The sequence below is a fragment of the Stenella coeruleoalba genome (assembly GCF_951394435.1).
Source record: "Stenella coeruleoalba genome assembly, contig: scaffold_99, whole genome shotgun sequence".
NCBI classification, from domain to species: domain Eukaryota; kingdom Metazoa; phylum Chordata; class Mammalia; order Artiodactyla; family Delphinidae; genus Stenella; species Stenella coeruleoalba.
Window position 1 is genome coordinate 1,056,442 of NW_027646214.1, and position 26,803 is coordinate 1,083,244.

The following is a 26,803-nucleotide window of genomic DNA, read 5'->3' on the forward strand; positions in this document are numbered from 1 at the left end:
CTGAAGTAAGGCTGCCAAGAGGACTTGAAAGCGGGGCAGAATTGCAGGAAACCGATTTCAGGAGGTAGACTGGAATTGCATTGAAAGCATAGGAAAAGAGGCAGAACGTCCACAATGATGCACTTGGCCAAAAAGGGCGTATGCGTTTTTTCCTGAATATATTCAGGAAAAAACGCATACGCACTTTTTGGCCAACCAAGCAAGCTTGCAAAGGAAATCTGCACTACAATGAAGTCTCACTTCCCCCCGGTCAAAAGGGCCATCTGAAAAATGTGTAAAATCCAGAAAGGCAGGACAGGCCATGGAGAACTGGGAGCCTTGTTATGCTGATGGGCGGGATGTAAATTGCCAACAGACACTCGGGAGAAGTGTATGGTGTTTCCTGAAACATCTAAAAAACAAAGCAACAGAGCCTAGGGCACTGCCACTTATGGTCCTATAGCTTAGGGAAATTAAAATCAAAAAGATACAGCCACCCCAAAGTTTGGGACGCCTCTGTTTACAAGAACCTCGTTTACAGTACAATTTCAACATCGCAGAAAGTGAAAAATGGATAAAGAAGTTGTGGTATTTACTTACAAAGCAATATCACTCAGCAATGAAATCTGTGTCATCAGGCCCTTAGCAGCACAATGAGTGGATTCAGGTATGATGATTCTAACTGAAATAAGTCACACAGAAAAAGAAACATCATAAGATATCAGTAATATATGGAATGTAAACTTGGCTACACAGGAACTGAATTACAGAACAGAACAGGATCTCAAATTTAGAAAACCAACTTATGCTTGCTTAAGGGGAAAGGTGAGTTGTGGTGCTGCATAAAACCAGAGATTGAAATGAGCACAGATAAAGTTCCTTAAGCCAAATATGGAATAGACAAGAGCTACTCCTTGCTCAACGAAATGGACTCAACACCGCATATTAAACGCCTAAGAATGTACCTGACTAGTAAGTATCGTAAAACCTATAGATTGCTATGTCTCCGAAAGAGAATCAAGCATGTGTACAGGGGCAAAAACGCAACAGTGATAGGATTGGAGAGGTTCGGTGAGCAAATGAAGACCCTTTGAAGTCATATTGCATGGTACCCTTTCCACGGGTTTCAACTACCCAGGTTTTAGGTATTCTTCCTTCAGCTAAAACATGCATGTGGAACCCAGAGTATGATCAACCATGTGATCGGGAGACGTGTTCAAATATGTCTCAGTTTTCCTCCCCTGGTACTCGGGTGCAACATTCCAGACGCTTTACTAACACTCTCCCCACTTGGAGAGTCAGCGCCTTTAACCTCCTGTTTGGCACAGTTTGCAATTTCTGCCGAAGTTGAACAGGAATAGCGAGAACCAATGAGAGGCTAGCTGGAGGTGTCTGGACGGGCAAATTTAACTCTCATTTCCCACCAGGAAGAGGAAATAACCAAAGGCTCAGCGTGCCGTACCGGAACCAATTTAGGGCCTGAAGCCATCCTGCGGTGTTGCGGCCAGCTCAAAAGAAAGCGAGTTGAAGAAAGGAGCTCAGGGGCACTGTAATTCACAAACCTGCAGAGTTATAAATGACAGCTATCGTCCAAAAATAGACTGAAGTAAGGCTGCCAAGAGGACTTGAAAGCGGGGCAGAATTGCAGGAAACCGATTTCAGGAGGTAGACTGGAATTGCATTGAAAGCATAGGAAAAGAGGCAGAACGTCCACAATGATGCACTTGGCCAAAAAGTGCGTATGCGTTTTTTCCTGAATATATTCAGGAAAAAACGCATACGCCCTTTTTGGCCAACCAAGCAAGCTTGCAAAGGAAATCTGCACTACAAAGAAGTCTCACTTCCCCCCGGTCAAAAGGGCCATCTGAAAAAGGTGTAAAATCCAGAAAGGCAGGACAGGCCATGGAGAACTGGGAGCTTTTTTATGCTGATGGGCGGGATGTAAATTGTCAACAGACACTCCTGAGAAGTGTACGGTGTTTCCTGAAACATCTAAAAAACAAAGCAACAGAGCCTAGGGCACTTCCACTTATGGTCCTATAGCTTAGGGAAATTTAAATCAAAAAGACACAGCCACCCAAAAGTTTGGGACTCCTCTGTTTACAAGAACCTCGTTTACTGTAAAAGTTCAATATCGCAGAAAGTGAAAAATGGATAAAGAAGTTGTGGTACTTACGTACAATGCAGTATCACTCAGCAATGAAATCTTTGTCATCAGGCCCGTAGCAGCTTAATGAGTGGATTCAGGTACGATGTTTCTAACTGAAATAAGTCACACAGAAAAAGAAACATCATAAGATATCACTAATACACGGAATGTAAACTTGGCTACACAGGAACTGAATTACAGAACAGAACAGGGTCTCAAATTTAGAAAACCAACTTATGCTTGCTTAAGGGGAAAGGTGAGTTGGGGTGCTGCATAAAACCAGAGATTGAAATGAGCACAGATAAAGTTCCTTAAGCCAAATATGGAATAGACAAGAGCTACTGCTTGCTCAACGAAATGGACTCGACACCGCATATTAAACGCCTAAGAATGTACCTGACTAGTAAGTATCTTAAAACCTATGGATTGCTATGTCTCCGAAAGAGAATGAAGCATGTGTACAGGGGCATAAACACAGCAGTGAAAGGATTGGAGAGGTTCGGTGAGCAAAAGAAGACCCTTTGAAGTCATATTACATGGTACCCATTCCATGGGTTTTAACTACCCAGGTTTAAGGTATTCTTCCTTCAGCTAAAACTTGCATGTGGAACCTAGAGTATGATCAACCATGTGATCGGGAGACGTGTTCAAATATGTCTCAGTTTTCGTACCCTGGTACTCGGGTGCAACATTCCAGACGCTTTACTAACACTCTCCCCACTTGGAGAGTCAGTCCCTTTAACCTCCTGTTTGGCCCAGTTTGCAATTTCTGTGGAAGATGAACAGGAATAGCGAGAACCAATGAGAGACTAGCTGAAGATGTCTGGATGGGCAAATTTAACTCTCATTTCCCACCAGGAAGAGGAATTAACCAAAGGCTCAGCGTGCCGTGCCAGAACCAGATTAGGGCCTGAAGCCATCCTGCGGTGTTGCGGCCAGCTCACAAGAAAGCGAGTTGAAGAAAGGAGCTCAGGGGCACTGTAATTCACAAACCTGCAGAGTTATAAATGACAGCTATCGTCCAAAAATAGACTGAAGTAAGGCTGCCAAGAGGACTTGAAAGCGGGGCAGAATTGCAGGAAACCGATTTCAGGAGGTAGACTGGAATTGCATTGAAAGCATAGGAAAAGAGGCAGAACGTCCACAATGATGCACTTGGCCAAAAAGGGCGTATGCGTTTTTTCCTGAATATATTCAGGAAAAAACGCATACGCCCTTTTTGGCCAACCAAGCAAGCTTGCAAAGGAAATCTGCACTACAATGAAGTCTCACTTCCCCCCGGTCAAAAGGGCCATCTGAAAAATGTGTAAAATCCAGAAAGGCAGGACAGGCCATGGAGAACTGGGAGCCTTGTTATGCTGATGGGTGGGATGTAAATTGCCAACAGACACTCGGGAGAAGTGTATGGTGTTTCCTGAAACATCGCAAAAACAAAACAACAGAGTCTAGGGCACTTCCACTTATGGTCCTATAGCTTAGGGAAATTAAAATCAAAAAGACACAGCCACCCCAAAGTTTGGGACGCCTCTGTTTACAAGAACCTCATTTACCGTGCAAGTTCAATATCACAGAAAGTGAAAAATGGATAAAGAACTTGTGGTACTTACGTACAATGCAGTATCAATCAGCAATGAAATCTATGTCATCAGGCCCGTAGCAGCATAATGAGTGGATTCAGGTACGATGATTCTAACTGAAATAAGTCACACAGAAAAAGAAACATCATAAAATATTACTAATACACGGAATGTAAACTTGGCTACACAGGAACTGAATTCCAAAACAGAACAGGGTCTCAAATTTAGAAAACCAACTTATGCTTGCTTAAGGGGAAAGGTGAGTTGGGGTGCTGCATAAAACCAAAGATTGAAATGAGCACAGATAAATTTCCTTAAGCCAAATATGGAATAGACAAGAGCTACTCCTTGCTCAGCGAAATGGACTCAACACCCCATATTAAACGCCTAAGAATGTTGGTGACTAGTAAGTATCTTAAAACCTATGGATTGCTATGTCTCCAAAAGAGAATCAAGCGTGTGTACAGGGGCATAAACACAGCAGTGAAAGGATTGGAGAGGTTCGGTGAGCAAAAGAAGACCCTTTGAAGTCATATTACATGGTACCCATTCCACGGGTTTCAACTACCCAGGTTTAAGGTATTCTTCCTTCAGCTAAAACATGCATGTGGAACCTAGAGTATGATCAACCATGTGATCGGGAGACGTGTTCAAATATGTCTCAGTTTTCATACCCTGGTACTCGGGTGCAACATTCCAGACGCTTTACTAACACTCTCCCGACTTGGAGAGTCAGTCCCTTTAACCTCCTGTTTGGCCCAGTTTGCAATTTCTGCGGAAGATGAAGAACAGGAATAGCGAGAACCAATGAGAGACTAGCTGGAGGTGTCTGGACGGGCAAATTTAACTCTCATTTCCCACCAGGAAGATGAATTAACCAAAGGCTCAGCGTGCCGTGCCAGAACCAGATTAGGGCCTGAAGCCATCCTGCGGTGTTGCGGCCAGCTCAAAAGAAAGCGAGTTGAAGAAAGGAGCTCAGGGGCACTGTAATTCACAAACCTGCAGAGTTATAAATGACAGCTATCGTCCAAAAATAGACTGAAGTAAGGCTGCCAAGAGGACTTGAAAGCAGGGCAGAATTGCAGGAAACCGATTTCAGGAGGTAGACTGGAATTGCATTGAAAGCATAGGAAAAGAGGCAGAACGTCCACAATGATGCACTTGGCCAAAAAGTGCGTATGCGTTTTTTCCTGAATATATTCAGGAAAAAACGCATACGCACTTTTTGGCCAACCAAGCAAGCTTGCAAAGGAAATCTGCACTACAAAGAAGTCTCACTTCCCCCCGGTCAAAAGGGCCATCTGAAAAAGGTGTAAAATCCAGAAAGGCAGGACAGGCCATGGAGAACTGGGAGCTTTGTTATGCTGATGGGCGGGATGTAAATTGTCAACAGACACTCCTGAGAAGTGTATGGTGTTTCCTGAAACATCTAAAAAACAAAGCAACAGAGCCTAGGGCACTTCCACTTATGGTCCTATAGCTTAGGGAAATTAAAATCAAAAAGACACAGCCACCCAAAAGTTTGGGACTCCTCTGTTTACAAGAACCTCGTTTACTGTAAAAGTTCAATATCGCAGAAAGTGAAAAATGGATAAAGAAGTTGTGGTACTTACGTACAATGCAGTATCACTCAGCAATGAAATCTTTGTCATCAGGCCCGTAGCAGCTTAATGAGTGGATTCAGGTATGATGTTTCTAACTGAAATAAGTCACACAGAAAAAGAAACATCATAAGATATCAGTAATACACGGAATGTAAACTTGGCTACACAGGAACTGAATTACAGAACAGAACAGGGTCTCAAATTTAGAAAACCAACTTATGCTTGCTTAAGGGTAAAGGTGAGTTGGGGTGCTGCATAAAACCAGAGATTGAAATGAGCACAGATAAAGTTCCTTAAGCCAAATATGGAATAGACAAGAGCTACTCCTTGCTCAACGAAATGGACTCAACACCGCATATTAAACGCCTAAGAATGTACCTGACTAGTAAGTATCTTAAAACCTATGGATTTCTATGTCTCCGAAAGAGAATCAAGCATGTGTACAGGGGCATAAACGCAGCAGTGATAGGATTGGAGAGGTTCGGTGAGCAAATAAAGACCCTTTGAAGTCATATTGCATGGTACCCATTCCACGGGTTTCAACTACCCAGGTTTTAGGTATTCTTCCTTCAGCTAAAACATGCATGTGGAACCTAGAGTATGATCAACCATGTGATCGGGAGACGTGTTCAAATATGTCTCAGTTTTCGTACCCTGGTACTCGGGTGCAACATTCCAGACGCTTTACTAACACTCTCCCGACTTGGAGAGTCAGTCCCTTTAACCTCCTGTTTGGCCCAGTTTGCAATTTCTGCGGAAGATGAACAGGAATAGCGAGAACCAATGAGAGACTAGCTGGAGGTGTCTGGACGGGCAAATTTAACTCTCATTTCCCACCAGGAAGAGGAATTAACCAAAGGCTCAGCGTGCGGTGCCAGAACCAGATTAGGGCCTGAAGCCATCCTGCGGTGTTGCGGCCAGCTCACAAGAAAGCGAGTTGAAGAAAGGAGCTCAGGGGCACTGTAATTCACAAACCTGCAGAGTTATAAATGACAGCTATCGTCCAAAAATAGACTGAAGTAAGGCTGCCAAGAGGACTTGAAAGCGGGGCAGAATTGCAGGAAACCGATTTCAGGAGGTAGACTGGAATTGCATTGAAAGCATAGGAAAAGAGGCAGAACGTCCACAATGATGCACTTGGCCAAAAAGGGCGTATGCGTTTTTTCCTGAATATATTCAGGAAAAAACGCATACGCCCTTTTTGGCCAACCAAGCAAGCTTGCAAAGGAAATCTGCACTACAATGAAGTCTCACTTCCCCCCGGTCAAAAGGGCCATCTGAAAAAAGTGTAAAATCCAGAAAGGCAGGACAGGCCATGGAGAACTGGGAGCCTTGATATGCTGATGGGCGGGATGTAAATTGCCAACAGACACTCGGGAGAAGTGTATCGTGTTTCCTGAAACATCTAAAAAACAATGCAACAGAGCCTAGGACACTGCCACTTATGGTCCTATAGCTTAGGGAAATTAAAATCAAAAAGACACAGCCACCCCAAAGTTTGGGACGCCTCTGTTTACAAGAACCTCGTTTACAGTACAAGTTCAACATTGTAGAAAGTGAAAAATGGATAAAGAAGTTGTGGTATTTACTTACAAAGCAATATCACTCAGCAATGAAATCTGTGTCATCAGGCCCTTAGCAGCACAATGAGTGGATTCAGGTCTGATGATTCTAACTGAAATAAGTCACACAGAAAAAGAAACATCATAAGATATCAGTAATACATGGAATGTAAACTTGGCTACACAGGAACTGAATTACAGAACAGAACAGGGTCTCAAATTTAGAAAACCAACTTATGCTTGCTTAAGGGTAAAGGTGAGTTGGGGTGCTGCATAAAACCAGAGATTGAAATGAGCACAGATAAAGTTCCTTAAGCCAAATATGGAATAGACAAGAGCTACTCCTTGCTCAACGAAATGGACTCAACACCGCATATTAAACGCCTAAGAATGTACCTGACTAGTAAGTATCTTAAAACCTATGGATTTCTATGTCTCCGAAAGAGAATCAAGCATGTGTACAGGGGCATAAACGCAGCAGTGATAGGATTGGAGAGGTTCGGTGAGCAAATAAAGACCCTTTGAAGTCATATTGCATGGTACCCATTCCACGGGTTTCAACTCTCCAGGTTTAAGGTATTCTTCCTTCAGCTAAAACATGCATGTGGAACCTAGAGTATGATCAACCATGTGATCGGGAGACGTGTTCAAATATGTCTCAGTTTTCGTACCCTGGTACTCGGGTGCAACATTCCAGACGCTTTACTAACACTCTCCCGACTTGGAGAGTCAGTCCCTTTAACCTCCTGTTTGGCCCAGTTTGCAATTTCTGCGGAAGATGAACAGGAATAGCGAGAACCAATGAGAGACTAGCTGGAGGTGTCTGGACGGGCAAATTTAACTCTCATTTCCCATCAGGAAGAGGAATTAACCAAAGGCTCAGCATGCGGTGCCAGAACCAGATTAGGGCCTGAAGCCATCCTGCGGTGTTGCGGCCAGCTCACAAGAAAGCGAGTTGAAGAAAGGAGCTCAGGGGCACTGTAATTCACAAACCTGCAGAGTTATAAATGACAGCTATCGTCAAAAAATATACTGAAGTAAGGCTGCCAAGAGGACTTGAAAGCGGGGCAGAATTGCAGGAAACCGATTTCAGGAGGTAGACTGGAATTGCATTGAAAGCATAGGAAAAGAGGCAGAACGTCCACAATGATGCACTTGGCCAAAAAGGGCGTATGCGTTTTTTCCTGAATATATTCAGGAAAAAACGCATACGCCCTTTTTGGCCAACCAAGCAAGCTTGCAAAGGAAATCTGCACTACAATGAAGTCTCACTTCCCCCGGTCAAAAGGGCCATCTGAAAAAAGTGTAAAATCCAGAAACGCAGGACAGGCCATGGAGAACTGGGAGCCTTGTTATTCTGAAGGGCGGGATGTAAATTGCCAAGAACCACTCGGGAGAAGTGTATGGTGTTAACTGAAACATCTAAAAAACAAAGCAACAGAGCCTAGGGCACTTCCACTTATGGTCCTATAGCTTAGGGAATTTAAAATCTAAAAGACACAGCCACCCCAAAGTTTGGAACGGCTCTGTTTACAAGAACCTCGTTTACAGTACAAGTTCAACATCGCAGAAAGTGAAAAATGGATAAAGAAGTTGTGGTATTTACTTACAAAGCAATATCACTCAGCAATGAAATCTATGTCATCAGGCCCTTAGCAGCACAATGAGTGGATTCAGGTCTGATGATTCTAACTGAAATAAGTCACACAGAAAAAGAAACATCATAAGATATCACTAATACACGGAATGTAAACTTGGCTACACAGGAACTGAATTACAGAACAGAACAGGGTCTCAAATTTAGAAAACCAACTTATTCTTGCTTAAAGGTAAAGGTGAGGTGGGGTGCTGCATAAAACCAGAGATTGAAATGAGCACAGATAAAGTTCCTTAAGTCAAATATGGAATAGACAAGAGCTACTCCTTGCTCAATGAAATGGACTCAACACCGCATATTAAACGCCTAAGAATGTACCTGACTAGTAAGTATCTTAAAACCTATGGATTTCTATGTCTCCGAAAGAGAATCAAGCATGTGTACAGGGGCATAAACGCAGCAGTGATAGGATTGGAGAGGTTCGGTGAGCAAATGAAGACCCTTTGAAGTCATATTGCATGCTACCCATTCCACGGGTTTCAACTACCCAGGTTTAAGGTATTCTTCCTTCAGCTAAAACATGCATGTGGAACCTAGAGTATGATCAACCATGTGATCGGGAGACGTGTTCAAATATGTCTCAGTTTTCGTACCCTGGTACTCGGGTGCAACATTCCAGACGCTTTACTAACACTCTCCCGACTTGGAGAGTCAGTCCCTTTAACCTCCTGTTTGGCCCAGTTTGCAATTTCTGCGGAAGATGAACAGGAATAGCGAGAACCAATGAGAGACTAGCTGAAGGTGTCTGGACGGGCAAATTTAACTCTCATTTCCCACCAGGAAGATGAATTAACCAAAGGCTCAGCGTGCCGTGCCAGAACCAGATTAGGGCCTGAAGCCATCCTGCGGTGTTGCGGCCAGCTCAAAAGAAAGCGAGTTGAAGAAAGGAGCTCAGGGGCACTGTAATTCACAAACCTGCAGAGTTATAAATGACAGCTATCGTCCAAAAATAGACTGAAGTAAGGCTGCCAAGAGGACTTGAAAGCAGGGCAGAATTGCAGGAAACCGATTTCAGGAGGTAGACTGGAATTGCATTGAAAGCATAGGAAAAGAGGCAGAACGTCCACAATGATGCACTTGGCCAAAAAGTGCGTATGCGTTTTTTCCTGAATATATTCAGGAAAAAACGCATACGCCCTTTTTGGCCAACCAAGCAAGCTTGCAAAGGAAATCTGCACTACAAAGAAGTCTCACTTCCCCCCGGTCAAAAGGGCCATCTGAAAAAGGTGTAAAATCCAGAAAGGCAGGACAGGCCATGGAGAACTGGGAGCTTTGTTATGCTGATGGGCGGGATGTAAATTGTCAACAGACACTCCTGAGAAGTGTATGGTGTTTCCTGAAACATCTAAAAAACAAAGCAACAGAGCCTAGGGCACTTCCACTTATGGTCCTATAGCTTAGGGAAATTAAAATCAAAAAGACACAGCCACCCAAAAGTTTGGGACTCCTCTGTTTACAAGAACCTCGTTTACTGTAAAAGTTCAATATCGCAGAAAGTGAAAAATGGATAAAGAAGTTGTGGTACTTACGTACAATGCAGTATCACTCAGCAATGAAATCTTTGTCATCAGGCCCGTAGCAGCTTAATGAGTGGATTCAGGTACGATGTTTCTAACTGAAATAAGTCACACAGAAAAAGAAACATCATAAGATATCAGTAATACACGGAATGTAAACTTGGCTACACAGGAACTGAATTACAGAACAGAACAGGGTCTCAAATTTAGAAAACCAACTTATGCTTGCTTAAGGGTAAAGGTGAGTTGGGGTGCTGCATAAAACCAGAGATTGAAATGAGCACAGATAAAGTTCCTTAAGCCAAATATGGAATAGACAAGAGCTACTCCTTGCTCAACGAAATGGACTCAACACCGCATATTAAACGCCTAAGAATGTACCTGACTTGTAAGTATCTTAAAACCTATGGATTTCTATGTCTCCGAAAGAGAATCAAGCATGTGTACAGGGGCATAAACGCAGCAGTGATAGGATTGGAGAGGTTCGGTGAGCAAATAAAGACCCTTTGAAGTCATATTGCATGGTACCCATTCCACGGGTTTCAACTACCCAGGTTTAAGGTATTCTTCCTTCAGCTAAAACATGCATGTGGAACCTAGAGTATGATCAACCATGTGATCGGGAGACGTGTTCAAATATGTCTCAGTTTTCGTACCCTGGTACTCGGGTGCAACATTCCAGACGCTTTACTAACACTCTCCCGACTTGGAGAGTCAGTCCCTTTAACCTCCTGTGTGGCCCAGTTTGCAATTTCTGCGGAAGATGAACAGGAATAGCGAGAACCAATGAGAGACTAGCTGGAGGTGTCTGGACGGGCAAATTTAACTCTCATTTCCCACCAGGAAGAGGAATTAACCAAAGGCTCAGCGTGCCGTGCCATAACCAGATTAGGGCCTGAAGCCATCCTGCGGTGTTGCGGCCAGCTCACAAGAAAGCGAGTTGAAGAAAGGAGCTCAGGGGCACTGTAATTCACAAACCTGCAGAGTTATAAATGACAGCTATCGTCCAAAAATAGACTGAAGTAAGGCTGCCAAGAGGACTTGAAAGCGGGGCAGAATTGCAGGAAACCGATTTCAGGAGGTAGACTGGAATTGCATTGAAAGCATAGGAAAAGAGGCAGAACGTCCACAATGATGCACTTGGCCAAAAAGGGCGTATGCATTTTTTCCGGAATATATTCAGGAAAAAACGCATACGCCCTTTTTGGCCAACCAAGCAAGCTTGCAAAGGAAATCTGCACTACAATGAAGTCTCACTTCCCCCCGGTCAAAAGGGCCATCTGAAAAAAGTGTAAAATCCAGAAAGGCAGGACAGGCCATGGAGAACTGGGAGCCTTGATATGCTGATGGGCGGGATGTAAATTGCCAACAGACACTCGGGAGAAGTGTATCGTGTTTCCTGAAACATCTAAAAAACAATGCAACAGAGCCTAGGACACTGCCACTTATGGTCCTATAGCTTAGGGAAATTAAAATCAAAAAGACACAGCCACCCCAAAGTTTGGGACGCCTCTGTTTACAAGAACCTCGTTTACAGTACAAGTTCAACATTGTAGAAAGTGAAAAATGGATAAAGAAGTTGTGGTATTTACTTACAAAGCAATATCACTCAGCAATGAAATCTGTGTCATCAGGCCCTTAGCAGCACAATGAGTGGATTCAGGTATGATGATTCTAACTGAAATAAGTCACACAGAAAAAGAAACATCATAAGATATCAGTAATACATGGAATGTAAACTTGGCTACACAGGAACTGAATTACAGAACAGAACAGGGTCTCAAATTTAGAAAACCAACTTATGCTTGCTTAAGGGTAAAGGTGAGTTGGGGTGCTGCATAAAACCAGAGATTGAAATGAGCACAGATAAAGTTCCTTAAGCCAAATATGGAATAGACAAGAGCTACTCCTTGCTCAACGAATTGGACTCAACACCGCATATTAAACGCCTAAGAATGTACCTGACTAGTAAGTATCTTAAAACCTATGGATTTCTATGTCTCCGAAAGAGAATCAAGCATGTGTACAGGGGCATAAACGCAGCAGTGATAGGATTGGAGAGGTTCGGTGAGCAAATAAAGACCCTTTGAAGTCATATTGCATGGTACCCATTCCACGGGTTTCAACTACCCAGGTTTAAGGTATTCTTCCTTCAGCTAAAACATGCATGTGGAACCTAGAGTATGATCAACCATGTGATCGGGAGACGTGTTCAAATATGTCTCAGTTTTCGTACCCTGGTACTCGGGTGCAACATTCCAGACGCTTTACTAACACTCTCCCGACTTGGAGAGTCAGTCCCTTTAACCTCCTGTGTGGCCCAGTTTGCAATTTCTGCGGAAGATGAACAGGAATAGCGAGAACCAATGAGAGACTAGCTGGAGGTGTCTGGACGGGCAAATTTAACTCTCATTTCCCACCAGGAAGAGGAATTAACCAAAGGCTCAGCGTGCCGTGCCAGAACCAGATTAGGGCCTGAAGCCATCCTGCGGTGTTGCGGCCAGCTCACAAGAAAGCGAGTTGAAGAAAGGAGCTCAGGGGCACTGTAATTCACAAACCTGCAGAGTTATAAATGACAGCTATCGTCCAAAAATAGACTGAAGTAAGGCTGCCAAGAGGACTTGAAAGCGGGGCAGAATTGCAGGAAACCGATTTCAGGAGGTAGACTGGAATTGCATTGAAAGCATAGGAAAAGAGGCAGAACGTCCACAATGATGCACTTGGCCAAAAAGGGCGTATGCGTTTTTTCCTGAATATATTCAGGAAAAAACGCATACGCCCTTTTTGGCCAACCAAGCAAGCTTGCAAAGGAAATCTGCACTACAATGAAGTCTCACTTCCCCCCGGTCAAAAGGGCCATCTGAAAAAAGTGTAAAATCCAGAAAGGCAGGACAGGCCATGGAGAACTGGGAGCCTTGTTATTCTGAAGGGCGGGATGTAAATTGCCAAGAACCACTCGGGAGAAGTGTATGGTGTTAACTGAAACATCTAAAAAACAAAGCAACAGAGCCTAGGACACTGCCACTTATTGTCCTATAGCTTAGGGAATTTAAAATCTAAAAGACACAGCCACCCCAAAGTTTGGAACGGCTCTGTTTACAAGAACCTCGTTTACAGTACAAGTTCAACATCGCAGAAAGTGAAAAATGGATAAAGAAGTTGTGGTATTTACTTACAAAGCAATATCACTCAGCAATGAAATCTATGTCATCAGGCCCTTAGCAGCACAATGAGTGGATTCAGGTCTGATGATTCTAACTGAAATAAGTCACACAGAAAAAGAAACATCATAAGATATCACTAATACACGGAATGGAAACTTGGCTACACAGGAACTGAATTACAGAACAGAACAGGGTCTCAAATTTAGAAAACCAACTTATTCTTGCTTAAGGGTAAAGGTGAGTTGGGGTGCTGCATAAAACCAGAGATTTAAATGAGCACAGATAAAGTTCCTTAAGTCAAATATGGAATAGACAAGAGCTACTCCTTGCTCAACGAAATGGACTCAACACCGCATATTAAACGCCTAAGAATGTACCTGACTAGTAAGTATCTTAAAACCTATGGATTTCTATGTCTCCGAAAGAGAATCAAGCATGTGTACAGGGGCATAAACGCAGCAGTGATAGGATTGGAGAGGTTCGGTGAGCAAATGAAGACCCTTTGAAGTCATATTGCATGCTACCCATTCCACGGGTTTCAACTACCCAGGTTTAAGGTATTCTTCCTTCAGCTAAAACATGCATGTGGAACCTAGAGTATGATCAACCATGTGATCGGGAGACGTGTTCAAATATGTCTCAGTTTTCGTACCCTGGTACTCGGGTGCAACATTCCAGACGCTTTACTAACACTCTCCCGACTTGGAGAGTCAGTCCCTTTAACCTCCTGTTTGGCCCAGTTTGCAATTTCTGCGGAAGATGAACAGGAATAGCGAGAACCAATGAGAGGCTAGCTGGAGGTGTCTGAACGGGCAAATTTAACTCTCATTTCCCACCAGGAAGAGGAATTAATCAAAGGCTCAGCATGCCGGGCCGGAACCAGATTAGGGCCTGAAGCCATCCTGCGGTGTTGCGGCCAGGTCACAAGAAAGCAAGTTGAAGAAAGGAGCTCAGGGGCACTGTAATTCACAAACCTGCAGAGTTATAAATGACAGCTATCGTACAAAAATTGACTGAAGTAAGGCTGCCAAGAGGACTTGAAAGCGGGGCAGAATTGCAGGAAACCGATTTCAGTAGGTAGACTGGAATTGCATTGAAAGCATAGGAAAAGAGGCAGAACGTCCACAATGATGCACTTGGCCAAAAAGGGCGTATGCGTTTTTTCCTGAATATATTCAGGAAAAAACGCATACGCCCTTTTTGGCCAACCAAGCAAGCTTGCAAAGGAAATCTGCACTACAAAGAAGTCTCACTTCCCCCCGGTCAAAAGGGCCATCTGAAAAAGGTGTAAAATCCAGAAAGGCAGGACAGGCTATGGAGAACTGGGAGCTTTGTTATGCTGATGGGCGGGATGTAAATTGTCAACAGACACTCCTGAGAAGTGTATGGTGTTTCCTGAAACATCTAAAAAACAAAGCAACAGAGCCTAGGGCACTTCCACTTATGGTCCTATAGCTTAGGGAAATTAAAATCAAAAAGACACAGCCACCCAAAAGTTTGGGACTCCTCTGTTTACAAGAACCTCGTTTACTGTAAAAGTTCAATATCGCAGAAAGTGAAAAATGGATAAAGAAGTTGTGGTACTTACGTACAATGCAGTATCACTCAGCAATGAAATCTTTGTCATCAGGCCCGTAGCAGCTTAATGAGTGGATTCAGGTACGATGTTTCTAACTGAAATAAGTCACACAGAAAAAGAAACATCATAAGATATCACTAATACACGGAATGTAAACTTGGCTACACAGGAACTGAATTACAGAACAGAACAGGGTCTCAAATTTAGAAAACCAACTTATGCTTGCTTAAGGGGAAAGGTGAGTTGGGGTGTTGCATAAAACCAGAGATTGAAATGAGCACAGATAAAGTTCCTTAAGCCAAATATGGAATAGACAAGAGCTACTCCTTGCTCAACGAAATGGACTCAACACCGCATATTAAACGCCTAAGAATGTACCTGACTAGTAAGTATCTTAAAACCTATGGATTTCTATGTCTCCGAAAGAGAATCAAGCATGTGTACAGGGGCATAAACGCAGCAGTGATAGGTTTGGAGATGTTCGGTGAGCAAATGAAGACCCTTTGAAGTCATATTGCATGGTACCCATTCCACGGGTTTCAACTACCCAGGTTTAAGGTATTCTTCCTTCAGCTAAAACATGCATGTGGCACCTAGAGTATGATCAACCATGTGATCGGGAGACGTGTTCAAATATGTCTCAGTTTTCGTACCCTGGTACTCGGGTGCAACATTCCAGACGCTTTACTAACACTCTCCCCACTTGGAGAGTCAGTCCCTTTAACCTCCTGTTTGGCCCAGTTTGCAATTTCTGCGGAAGATGAACAGGAATAGCGAGAACCAATGAGAGACTAGCTGGAGGTGTCTGAACGGGCAAATTTAACTCTCATTTCCCACCAGGAAGAGGAATTAACCAAAGGCTCAGCGTGCCGTGCCAGAACCAGATTAGGGCCTGAAGCCATCCTGCGGTGTTGCGGCCAGCTCACAAGAAAGCGAGTTGAAGAAAGGAGCTCAGGGGCACTGTAATTCACAAGCCTGCAGAGTTATAAATGACAGCTATCGTCCAAAAATAGACTGAAGTAAGGCTGCCAAGAGGACTTGAAAGCGGGGCAGAATTGCAGGAAACCGATTTCAGGAGGTAGACTGGAATTGCATTGAAAGCATAGGAAAAGAGGCAGAACGTCCACAATGATGCACTTGGCCAAAAAGGGCGTATGCGTTTTTTCCTGAATATATTCAGGAAAAAACGCATACGCCCTTTTTGGCCAACCAAGCAAGCTTGCAAAGGAAATCTGCACTACAATGAAGTCTCACTTCCCCCCGGTCAAAAGGGCCATCTGAAAAAAGTGTAAAATCCAGAAAGGCAGGACAGGCCATGGAGAACTGGGAGCCTTGTTATGCTGATGGGCGGGATGTAAATTGCCAACAACCACTCGGGAGAAGTGTATGGTGTCTCCTGAAACATCTAAAAAACAAATCAACAGAGCCTAGGGCACTTCCACTTACAGTCCTATAGCTTAGGAAAATTAAAATAAAATAGACACAGCCACCCCAAAGTTTGGAACGGCTCTGTTTACAAGAACCTCGTTTACAGTACAAGTTCAACATCGCAGAAAGTGAAAAATGGATAAAGAAGTTGTGGTATTTACTTACAAAGCAATATCACTCAGCAATGAAATCTATGTCATCAGGCCCTTAGCAGCACAATGAGTGGATTCAGGTATGATGATTCTAACTGAAATAAGTCACACAGAAAAAGAAACATCATAATATATCAGTAATACACGGAATGTAAACTTGGCTACACAGGAACTGAATTACAGAACAGAACAGGGTCTCAAATTTAGAAAACCAACTTATGCTTGCTTAAGGATAAAGGTGAATTGGGGTGCTGCATAAGCAGAGATCGAAATGAGCACAGATAAAGTTCCTTAAGCCAAATATGGAATAGACAAGAGCTACTCCTTGCTCAACGAAATGGACTCAACACCGCATATTAAACGCCTAAGAATGTACCTGACTAGTAAGTATCTTAAAATCTATGGATTGCTATGTCTCCGAAAGAGAATCAAGCATGTGTACAGGGGCATAAACGCAGCAGTGATAGGATAGGAGAGGGTCGGTGAGCAAATGAAGACCCTTTGAAGTCATATTGCATGGTACCCATTCCACGGGTTTCAACTACCCAGGTTTTAGGTATTCTTCCTTCAGCTAAAACATGCATGTGGAACCTAGAGTATGATCAACCATGCGATCGGGAGGCGTGTTCAAATATGTCTCAGTTTTTGTACCCTGGTACTCGGGTGCAACATTCCAGACGCTTTACTAACACTCTCCCGACTTGGAGAGTCAGTCCCTTTAACCTTCTGTTTGGCCCAGTTTGCAATTTCTGCGGAAAATGAACAGGAATAGCGAGAACCAATGAGAGGCTAGCTGGAGGTGTCTGAACGGGCAAATTTAACTCTCATTTCCCACCAGGAAGAGGAATTAACCAAAGGCTCAGCGTGCCGTGCCGGAACCAGATTAGGGCCTGAAGCCATCCTGCGGTGTTGTGGCCAGCTCAAATGAAAGCGAGCTGAGGAAAGGAGCTCAGGGGCACTGTAATTCACAAACCTGCAGAGTTATAAATGACAGCTATCGTCCAAAAATAGACTGAAGTAAGGCTGCCAAGAGGACTTGAAAGCGGGGCAGAATTGCAGGAAACCGATTTCAGGAGGTAGACTGGAATCGCATTGAAAGCATAGGAAAAGAGGCAGAATGTCCACAATGATGCACTTGGCCAAAAAGGGCGTATGCGTTTTATCCTGAATATATTCAGGAAAAAACGCATACGCCCTTTTTGGCCAACCAAGCAAGCTTGCAAAGGAAATCTGCACTACAATGAAGTCTCACTTCCCCCCGGTCAAAAGGGCCATCTGAAAAAAGTGTAAAATCCAGAAATGCAACAGGCCATTGAGAACTGGGAGCCTTGTTATGCTGATGGGCTGGATGTAAATTGCCAACAGACACTCGGGAGAAGTGTATGGTGTTTCCTGAAACATCTAAAAAACAAAGCAACAGAGCCTAGGGCACTTCCACTTATGGTCCTATAGCTTAGGGAAATTAAAATCAAAAAGACACAGCCACCCCAAAGTTTGGAACGGCTCTGTTTACAAGAACCTCGTTTACAGTACAAGTTCAACATCGCAGAAAGTGAAAAATGGATAAAGAAGTTGTGGTATTCACTTACAAAGCAATATCACTCAGCAATGAAATCTATGTCATCAGGCCCTTAGCAGCACAATGAGTGGATTCAGGTATGATGATTCTAACTGAAATAAGTCACACAGAAAAAGAAACATCATAAGATATCAGTAATACACGGAATGGAAACTTGGCTACACAGGAACTGAATTACAGAACAGAACAGGGTCTCACATTTAGAAAAACAACTTATGCTTGCTTAAGGGTAAAGGTGAGTTGGGGTGCTGCATAAAACCAGAGATTGAAATGAGCACAGATAAAGTTCCTTAAGCCAAATATGGAATAGACAAGAGCTACTCCTTGCTCAACGAAATGGACTCAACACCGCATATTAAACGCCTAAGAATGTACCTGACTTGTAAGTATCTTAAAACCTATGGATTGCTGTGTCTCTGAAAGAGAATCAAGCATGTGTACAGGGGCATAAACGCAGCAGTGATAGGATTGGAGAGCTTCGGTGAGCAAATGAAGACCCTTTGAAGTCATATTGCATGGTACCCATTCCACGGGTTTCAACTACCCAGGTTTAAGGTATTCTTCCTTCAGCTAAAACATGCATGTGGAACCCAAGTATGATCAACCATGTGAATGGGAGACGTGTTCAAATATGTCTCAGTTTTCCTCCCCTGGTACTCGGGTGCAACATTCCAGACGCTTTACTAACACTCTCCCCACTTGGAGAGTCAGTCCCTTTAACCTCCTGTTTGGCCCAGTTTGCAATTTCTGCGGAAGATGAACAGGAATAGCGAGAACCAATGAGAGGCTAGCTGGAGGTGTCTGGACAGGCAAATTTAACTCTCATTTCCCACCAGGAAGAGGAATTAACCAAAGGCTCAGCATGCCGGGCCGGAACTAGATTAGGGCCTGAAGCCATCCTGCGGTGTTGCAGCCAGGTCACAAGAAAGCGAGTTGAAGAAAGGAGCTCAGGGGCACTGTAATTCACAAACCTGCAGAGTTATAAATGACAGCTATCGTCCAAAAATAGACTGAAGTAAGGCTGCCAAGAGGACTTGAAAGCGGGGCAGAATTGCAGGAAACCGATTTCAGGAGGTAGACTGGAATTGCATTGAGCGCATAGGAAAAGAGGCAGAACGTCCACAATGATGCACTTGGCCAAAAAGGGCGTATGCGTTTTTTCCTGAATATATTCAGGAAAAAACGCATACGCACTTTTTGGCCAACCAAGCAAGCTTGCGAAGGATATCTGCACTACAATGAAGTCTCACTTCCCCCCGGTCAAAAGGGCCATCTGAAAAAAGTGTAAAATCCAGAAAGGCAGGACAGGCCATGGAGAACTGGGAGCCTTGTTATGCTGATGGGCGGGATGTAAATTGCCAACAGACACTAGGGAGAAGTGTATGGTGTTTCCTGAAACATCTAAAAAACAAAGCAACAGAACCTAGGGCACTTCCACTTATGGTCCTATAGCTTAGGGAAATTAAAATCAAAAAGACACAGCCACCGCAAAGTTTGGAACGGCTCTGTTTACAAGAACCTCGTTTACAGTACAAGTTCAACATCGCAGAAAGTGAACAATGGATAAAGAAGTTGTGGTATTTAGTTACAAAGCAATATCACTCAGCAATGAAATCTATGTCATCAGGCCCTTAGCAGCACAATGAGTGGATTCAGGTATGATGATTCTAACTGAAATAAGTCACACAGAAAAAGAAACATCATAAGATATCAGTAATACACGGAATGTAAACTTGGCTACACAGGAACTGAATTACAGAACAGAACAGGGTCTCAAATTTAGAAAACCAACTTATGCTTGCTTAAGGGTAAAGGTGAGTTGGGGTGCTGCATAAAACCAGAGATTGAAATGAGCACAGATAAAGTTCCTTACGCCAAATATGGAATAGACAAGAGCTACTCCTTGCTCAACGAAATGGACTCAACACCGCATATTAAACACCTAAGAATGTACCTGACTAGAAAGTATCTTAAAACCTATGGATTGCTATGTCTCCGAAAGAGAATCAAGCATGTGTACAGGGCCATAAACGCAGCAGTGATAGGATTGGAGAGGTTCGGTGAGCAAATGAAGACCCTTTGAAGTCATATTGCATGGTACCCATTCCACGGATTTCAACTACCCAGGTTTAAGGTATTCTTCCTTCAGCTAAAACATGCATGTGGAACCTAGAGTATGATCAACCATGTGATCGGGAGACGTGTTCAAATATGTCTCAGTTTTCTTACCCTGGTACTCGGGTGCAACATTCCAGACGCATTACTAACACTCTCCCGACTTGGAGAGTCAGTCCCTTTAACCTCCTGTTTGGCCCAGTTTGCAATTTCTGTGGAAGATGAACAGGAATAACGAGAACCAATGAGAGGCTAGCTGGAGGTGTCTGGATGGGCAAATTTAACTCTCATTTCCCACCAGGAAGAGGAATTAACCAAAGGCTCAGCGTGCCGTGCCAGAACCAGATTAGGGCCTGAAGCCATCCTGCGGTGTTGCAGCCAGGTCACAAGAAAACGAGTTGAAGAAAGGAGCTCAGGGGCACTGTAATTCACAAACCTGCAGAGTTATAAATGACAGCTATCGTCCAAAAATAGACTGAAGTAAGGCTGCCAAGAGGACTTGAAAGCGGGGCAGAATTGCAGGAAACCGATTTCAGGAGGTAGACTGGAATTGCATTGAAAGCATAGGAAAAGAGGCAGAACGTCCACAATGATGCACTTGGCCAAAAAGGGCGTATGCGTTTTTTCCTGAATATATTCAGGAAAAAACGCATACGCCCTTTTTGGCCAACCAAGCAAGCTTGCAAAGGAAATCTGCACTACAATGAAGTCTCACTTCCCCCCGGTCAAAAGGGCCATCTGAAAAATGTGTAAAATCCAGAAAGGCAGGACAGGCCATGGAGAACTGGGAGCCTTGTTATGCTGATGGGCGGGATGTAAATTGCCAACAGACACTCGGGAGAAGTGTATGGTGTTTCCTGAAACATCTAAAAAACAAAGCAACAGAGCCTAGGGCACTGCCACTTATGGTCCTATAGCTTAGGGAAATTAAAATCAAAAAGATACAGCCACCCCAAAGTTTGGGACGCCTCTGTTTACAAGAAGCTCGTTTACAGTACAATTTCAACATCGCAGAAAGTGAAAAATGGATAAAGAAGTTGTGGTATTTACTTACAAAGCAATATCACTCAGCAATGAAATCTGTGTCATCAGGCCCTTAGCAGCACAATGAGTGGATTCAGGTATGATGATTCTAACTGAAATAAGTCACACAGAAAAAGAAACATCATAAGATATCAGTAATATATGGAATGTAAACTTGGCTACACAGGAACTGAATTACAGAACAGAACAGGATCTCAAATTTAGAAAACCAACTTATGCTTGCTTAAGGGGAAAGGTGAGTTGTGGTGCTGCATAAAACCAGAGATTGAAATGAGCACAGATAAAGTTCCTTAAGCCAAATATGGAATAGACAAGAGCTACTCCTTGCTCAACGAAATGGACTCAACACCGCATATTAAACGCCTAAGAATGTACCTGACTAGTAAGTATCTTAAAACCTATAGATTGCTATGTCTCCGAAAGAGAATCAAGCATGTGTACAGGGGCAAAAACGCAACAGTGATAGGATTGGAGAGGTTCGGTGAGCAAACGAAGACCCTTTGAAGTCATATTGCATGGTACCCTTTCCACGGGTTTCAACTACCCAGGTTTTAGGTATTCTTCCTTCAGCTAAAACATGCATGTGGAACCCAGAGTATGATCAACCATGTGATCGGGAGACGTGTTCAAATATGTCTCAGTTTTCCTCCCCTGGTACTCGGGTGCAACATTCCAGACGCTTTACTAACACTCTCCCCACTTGGAGAGTCAGCGCCTTTAACCTCCTGTTTGGCACAGTTTGCAATTTCTGCCGAAGTTGAACAGGAATAGCGAGAACCAATGAGAGGCTAGCTGGAGGTGTCTGGACGGGCAAATTTAACTCTCATTTCCCACCAGGAAGAGGAAATAACCAAAGGCTCAGCGTGCCGTACCGGAACCAATTTAGGGCCTGAAGCCATCCTGCGGTGTTGCGGCCAGCTCAAAAGAAAGCGAGTTGAAGAAAGGAGCTCAGGGGCACTGTAATTCACAAACCTGCAGAGTTATAAATGACAGCTATCGTCCAAAAATAGACTGAAGTAAGGCTGCCAAGAGGACTTGAAAGCGGGGCAGAATTGCAGGAAACCGATTTCAGGAGGTAGACTGGAATTGCATTGAAAGCATAGGAAAAGAGGCAGAACGTCCACAATGATGCACTTGGCCAAAAAGTGCGTATGCGTTTTTTCCTGAATATATTCAGGAAAAAACGCATACGCCCTTTTTGGCCAACCAAGCAAGCTTGCAAAGGAAATCTGCACTACAAAGAAGTCTCACTTCCCCCTGGTCAAAAGGGCCATCTGAAAAATGTGTAAAATCCAGAAAGGCAGGACAGGCCATGGAGAACTGGGAGCTTTGTTATGCTGATGGGCGGGATGTAAATTGTCAACAGACACTCCTGAGAAGTGTATGGTGTTTCCTGAAACATCTAAAAAACAAAGCAACAGAGCCTAGGGCACTTCCACTTATGGTCCTATAGCTTAGGGAAATTAAAATCAAAAAGACACAGCCACCCAAAAGTTTGGGACTCCTCTGTTTACAAGAACCTCGTTTACTGTAAAAGTTCAATATCGCAGAAAGTGAAAAATGGATAAAGAAGTTGTGGTACTTACGTACAATGCAGTATCACTCAGCAATGAAATCTTTGTCATCAGGCCCGTAGCAGCTTAATGAGTGGATTCAGGTACGATGTTTCTAACTGAAATAAGTCACACAGAAAAAGAAACATCATAAGATATCACTAATACACGGAATGTAAACTTGGCTACACAGGAACTGAATTACAGAACAGAACAGGGTCTCAAATTTAGAAAACCAACTTATGCTTGCTTAAGGGGAAAGGTGAGTTGGGGTGCTGCATAAAACCAGAGATCGAAATGAGCACAGATAAAGTTCCTTAAGCCAAATATGGAATAGACAAGAGCTACTGCTTGCTCAACGAAATGGACTCGACACCGCATATTAAACGCCTAAGAATGTACCTGACTAGTAAGTATCTTAAAACCTATGGATTGCTATGTCTCCGAAAGAGAATGAAGCATGTGTACAGGGGCATAAACACAGCAGTGAAAGGATTGGAGAGGTTCGGTGAGCAAAAGAAGACCCTTTGAAGTCATATTACATGGTACCCATTCCATGGGTTTTAACTACCCAGGTTTAAGGTATTCTTCCTTCAGCTAAAACTTGCATGTGGAACCTAGAGTATGATCAACCATGTGATCGGGAGACGTGTTCAAATATGTCTCAGTTTTCGTACCCTGGTACTCGGGTGCAACATTCCAGACGCTTTACTAACACTCTCCCCACTTGGAGAGTCAGTCCCTTTAACCTCCTGTTTGGCCCAGTTTGCAATTTCTGTGGAAGATGAACAGGAATAGCGAGAACCAATGAGAGACTAGCTGAAGATGTCTGGATGGGCAAATTTAACTCTCATTTCCCACCAGGAAGAGGAATTAACCAAAGGCTCAGCGTGCCGTGCCAGAACCAGATTAGGGCCTGAAGCCATCCTGCGGTGTTGCGGCCAGCTCACAAGAAAGCGAGTTGAAGAAAGGAGCTCAGGGGCACTGTAATTCACAAACCTGCAGAGTTATAAATGACAGCTATCGTCCAAAAATAGACTGAAGTAAGGCTGCCAAGAGGACTTGAAAGCGGGGCAGAATTGCAGGAAACAGATTTCAGGAGGTAGACTGGAATTGCATTGAAAGCATAGGAAAAGAGGCAGAACGTCCACAATGATGCACTTGGCCAAAAAGGGCGTATGCGTTTTTTCCTGAATATATTCAGGAAAAAACGCATACGCCCTTTTTGGCCAACCAAGCAAGCTTGCAAAGGAAATCTGCACTACAATGAAGTCTCACTTCCCCCCGGTCAAAAGGGCCATCTGAAAAATGTGTAAAATCCAGAAAGGCAGGACAGGCCATGGAGAACTGGGAGCCTTGTTATGCTGATGGGCGGGATGTAAATTTCCAACAGACACTCGGGAGAAGTGTATGGTGTTTCCTGAAACATCGAAAAAACAAAACAACAGAGTCTAGGGCACTTCCACTTATGGTCCTATAGCTTAGGGAAATTAAAATCAAAAAGACACAGCCACCCCAAAGTTTGGGACGCCTCTGTTTACAAGAACCTCATTTACCGTGCAAGTTCAATATCACAGAAAGTGAAAAATGGATAAAGAACTTGTGGTACTTACGTACAATGCAGTATCAATCAGCAATGAAATCTATGTCATCAGGCCCGTAGCAGCATAATGAGTGGATTCAGGTACGATGACTCTAACTGAAATAAGTCACACAGAAAAAGAAACATCATAAAATATCACTAATACACGGAATGTAAACTTGGCTACACAGGAACTGAATTCCAAAACAGAACAGGGTCTCAAATTTAGAAAACCAACTTATGGTTGCTTAAGGGGAAAGGTGAGTTGGGGTGCTGCATAAAACCAAAGATTGAAATGAGCACAGATAAATTTCCTTAAGCCAAATATGGAATAGACAAGAGCTACTCCTTGCTCAGCGAAATGGACTCAACACCCCATATTAAACGCCTAAGAATGTTGGTGACTAGTAAGTATCTTAAAACCTATGGATTGCTATGTCTCCAAAAGAGAATCAAGCGTGTGTACAGGGGCATAAACACAGCAGTGAAAGGATTGGAGAGGTTCGGTGAGCAAAAGAAGACCCTTTGAAGTCATATTACATGGTACCCATTCCACGGGTTTCAACTACCCAGGTTTAAGGTATTCTTCCTTCAGCTAAAACATGCATGTGGAACCTAGAGTATGATCAACCATGTGATCGGGAGACGTGTTCAAATATGTCTCAGTTTTCGTACCCTGGTACTCGGGTGCAACATTCCAGACGCTTTACTAACACTCTCCCGACTTGGAGAGTCAGTCCCTTTAACCTCCTGTTTGGCCCAGTTTGCAATTTCTGCGGAAGATGAACAGGAATAGCGAGAACCAATGGAGACTAGCTGGAGGTGTCTGGACGGGCAAATTTAACTCTCATTTCCTACCAGGAAGAGGAATTAACCAAAGGCTCAGCGTGCCATGCCAGAATCAGATTAGGGCCTGAAGCCATCCTGCGGTGTTGCGGCCAGGTCACAAGAAAGCGAGTTGAAGAAAGGAGCTCAGGGGCACTGTAATTCACAAACCTGCAGAGTTATAAATGACAGCTATCGTCCAAAAATATACTGAAGTAAGGCTGCCAAGAGGACTTGAAAGCGGGGCAGAATTGCAGGAAACCGATTTCAGGAGGTAGACTGGAATTGCATTGAAAGCATAGGAAAAGAGGCAGAACGTCCACAATGATGCACTTGGCCAAAAAGGGCGTATGCGTTTTTTCCTGAATATATTCAGGAAAAAACGCATACGCCCTTTTTGGCCAACCAAGCAAGCTTGCAAAGGAAATCTGCACTACAAAGAAGTCTCACTTCCCCCCGGTCAAAAGGGCCATCTGAAAAAGGTGTAAAATCCAGAAAGGCAGGACAGGCCATGGAGAACTGGGAGCTTTGTTATGCTGATGGGCGGGATGTAAATTGTCAACAGACACTCCTGAGAAGTGTATGGTGTTTCCTGAAACATCTAAAAAACAAAGCAACAGAGCCTAGGGCACTTCCACTTATGGTCCTATAGCTTAGGGAAATTAAAATCAAAAAGACACAGCCACCCAAAAGTTTGGGACTCCTCTGTTTACAAGAACCTCGTTTACTGTAAAAGTTCAATATCGCAGAAAGTGAAAAATGGATAAAGAAGTTGTGGTACTTACGTACAATGCAGTATCACTCAGCAATGAAATCTTTGTCATCAGGCCCGTAGCAGCTTAATGAGTGGATTCAGGTACGATGTTTCTAACTGAAATAAGTCACACAGAAAAAGAAACATCATAAGATATCAGTAATACACGGAATGTAAACTTGGCTACACAGGAACTGAATTACAGAACAGAACAGGGTCTCAAATTTAGAAAACCAACTTATGCTTGCTTAAGGGTAAAGGTGAGTTGGGGTGCTGCATAAAACCAGAGATTGAAATGAGCACAGATAAAGTTCCTTAAGCCAAATATGGAATAGACAAGAGCTACTCCTTGCTCAACGAAATGGACTCAACACCGCATATTAAACGCCTAAGAATGTACCTGACTAGTAAGTATCTTAAAACCTATGGATTTCTATGTCTCCGAAAGAGAATCAAGCATGTGTACAGGGGCATAAACGCAGCAGTGATAGGATTGGAGAGGTTCGGTGAGCAAATAAAGACCCTTTGAAGTCATATTGCATGGTACCCATTCCACGGGTTTCAACTACCCAGGTTTAAGGTATTCTTCCTTCAGCTAAAACATGCATGTGGAACCTAGAGTATGATCAACCATGTGATCGGGAGACGTGTTCAAATATGTCTCAGTTTTCGTACCCTGGTACTCGGGTGCAACATTCCAGACGCTTTACTAACACTCTCCCGACTTGGAGAGTCAGTCCCTTTAACCTCCTGTGTGGCCCAGTTTGCAATTTCTGCGGAAGATGAACAGGAATAGCGAGAACCAATGAGAGACTAGCTGGAGGTGTCTGGACGGGCAAATTTAACTCTCATTTCCCACCAGGAAGAGGAATTAACCAAAGGCTCAGCGTGCCGTGCCAGAACCAGATTAGGGCCTGAAGCCATCCTGCGGTGTTGCGGCCAGCTCACAAGAAAGCGAGTTGAAGAAAGGAGCTCAGGGGCAC

The 26,803-nt window shown here is 43.6% G+C and overlaps 1 long non-coding RNA gene across 1 annotated transcript in view; it reads right to left on the reverse strand.

Annotated features, from left to right (window-relative positions):
- LOC307181256 overlaps positions 1 to 25,944 on the reverse strand; it is a 269,172-nt gene extending 243,228 nt beyond the window's left edge. The window contains exons 1-2 of the long non-coding RNA XR_013826237.1: positions 25,852 to 25,944; positions 24,273 to 24,358 (exon numbers count right to left, since the gene is read on the reverse strand). This is a non-coding gene — a long non-coding RNA (uncharacterized lncRNA). The remainder of the gene's footprint in view (positions 1 to 24,272; positions 24,359 to 25,851) is intronic.
- Between the last annotated feature and the right edge of the window lie 859 nt (positions 25,945 to 26,803).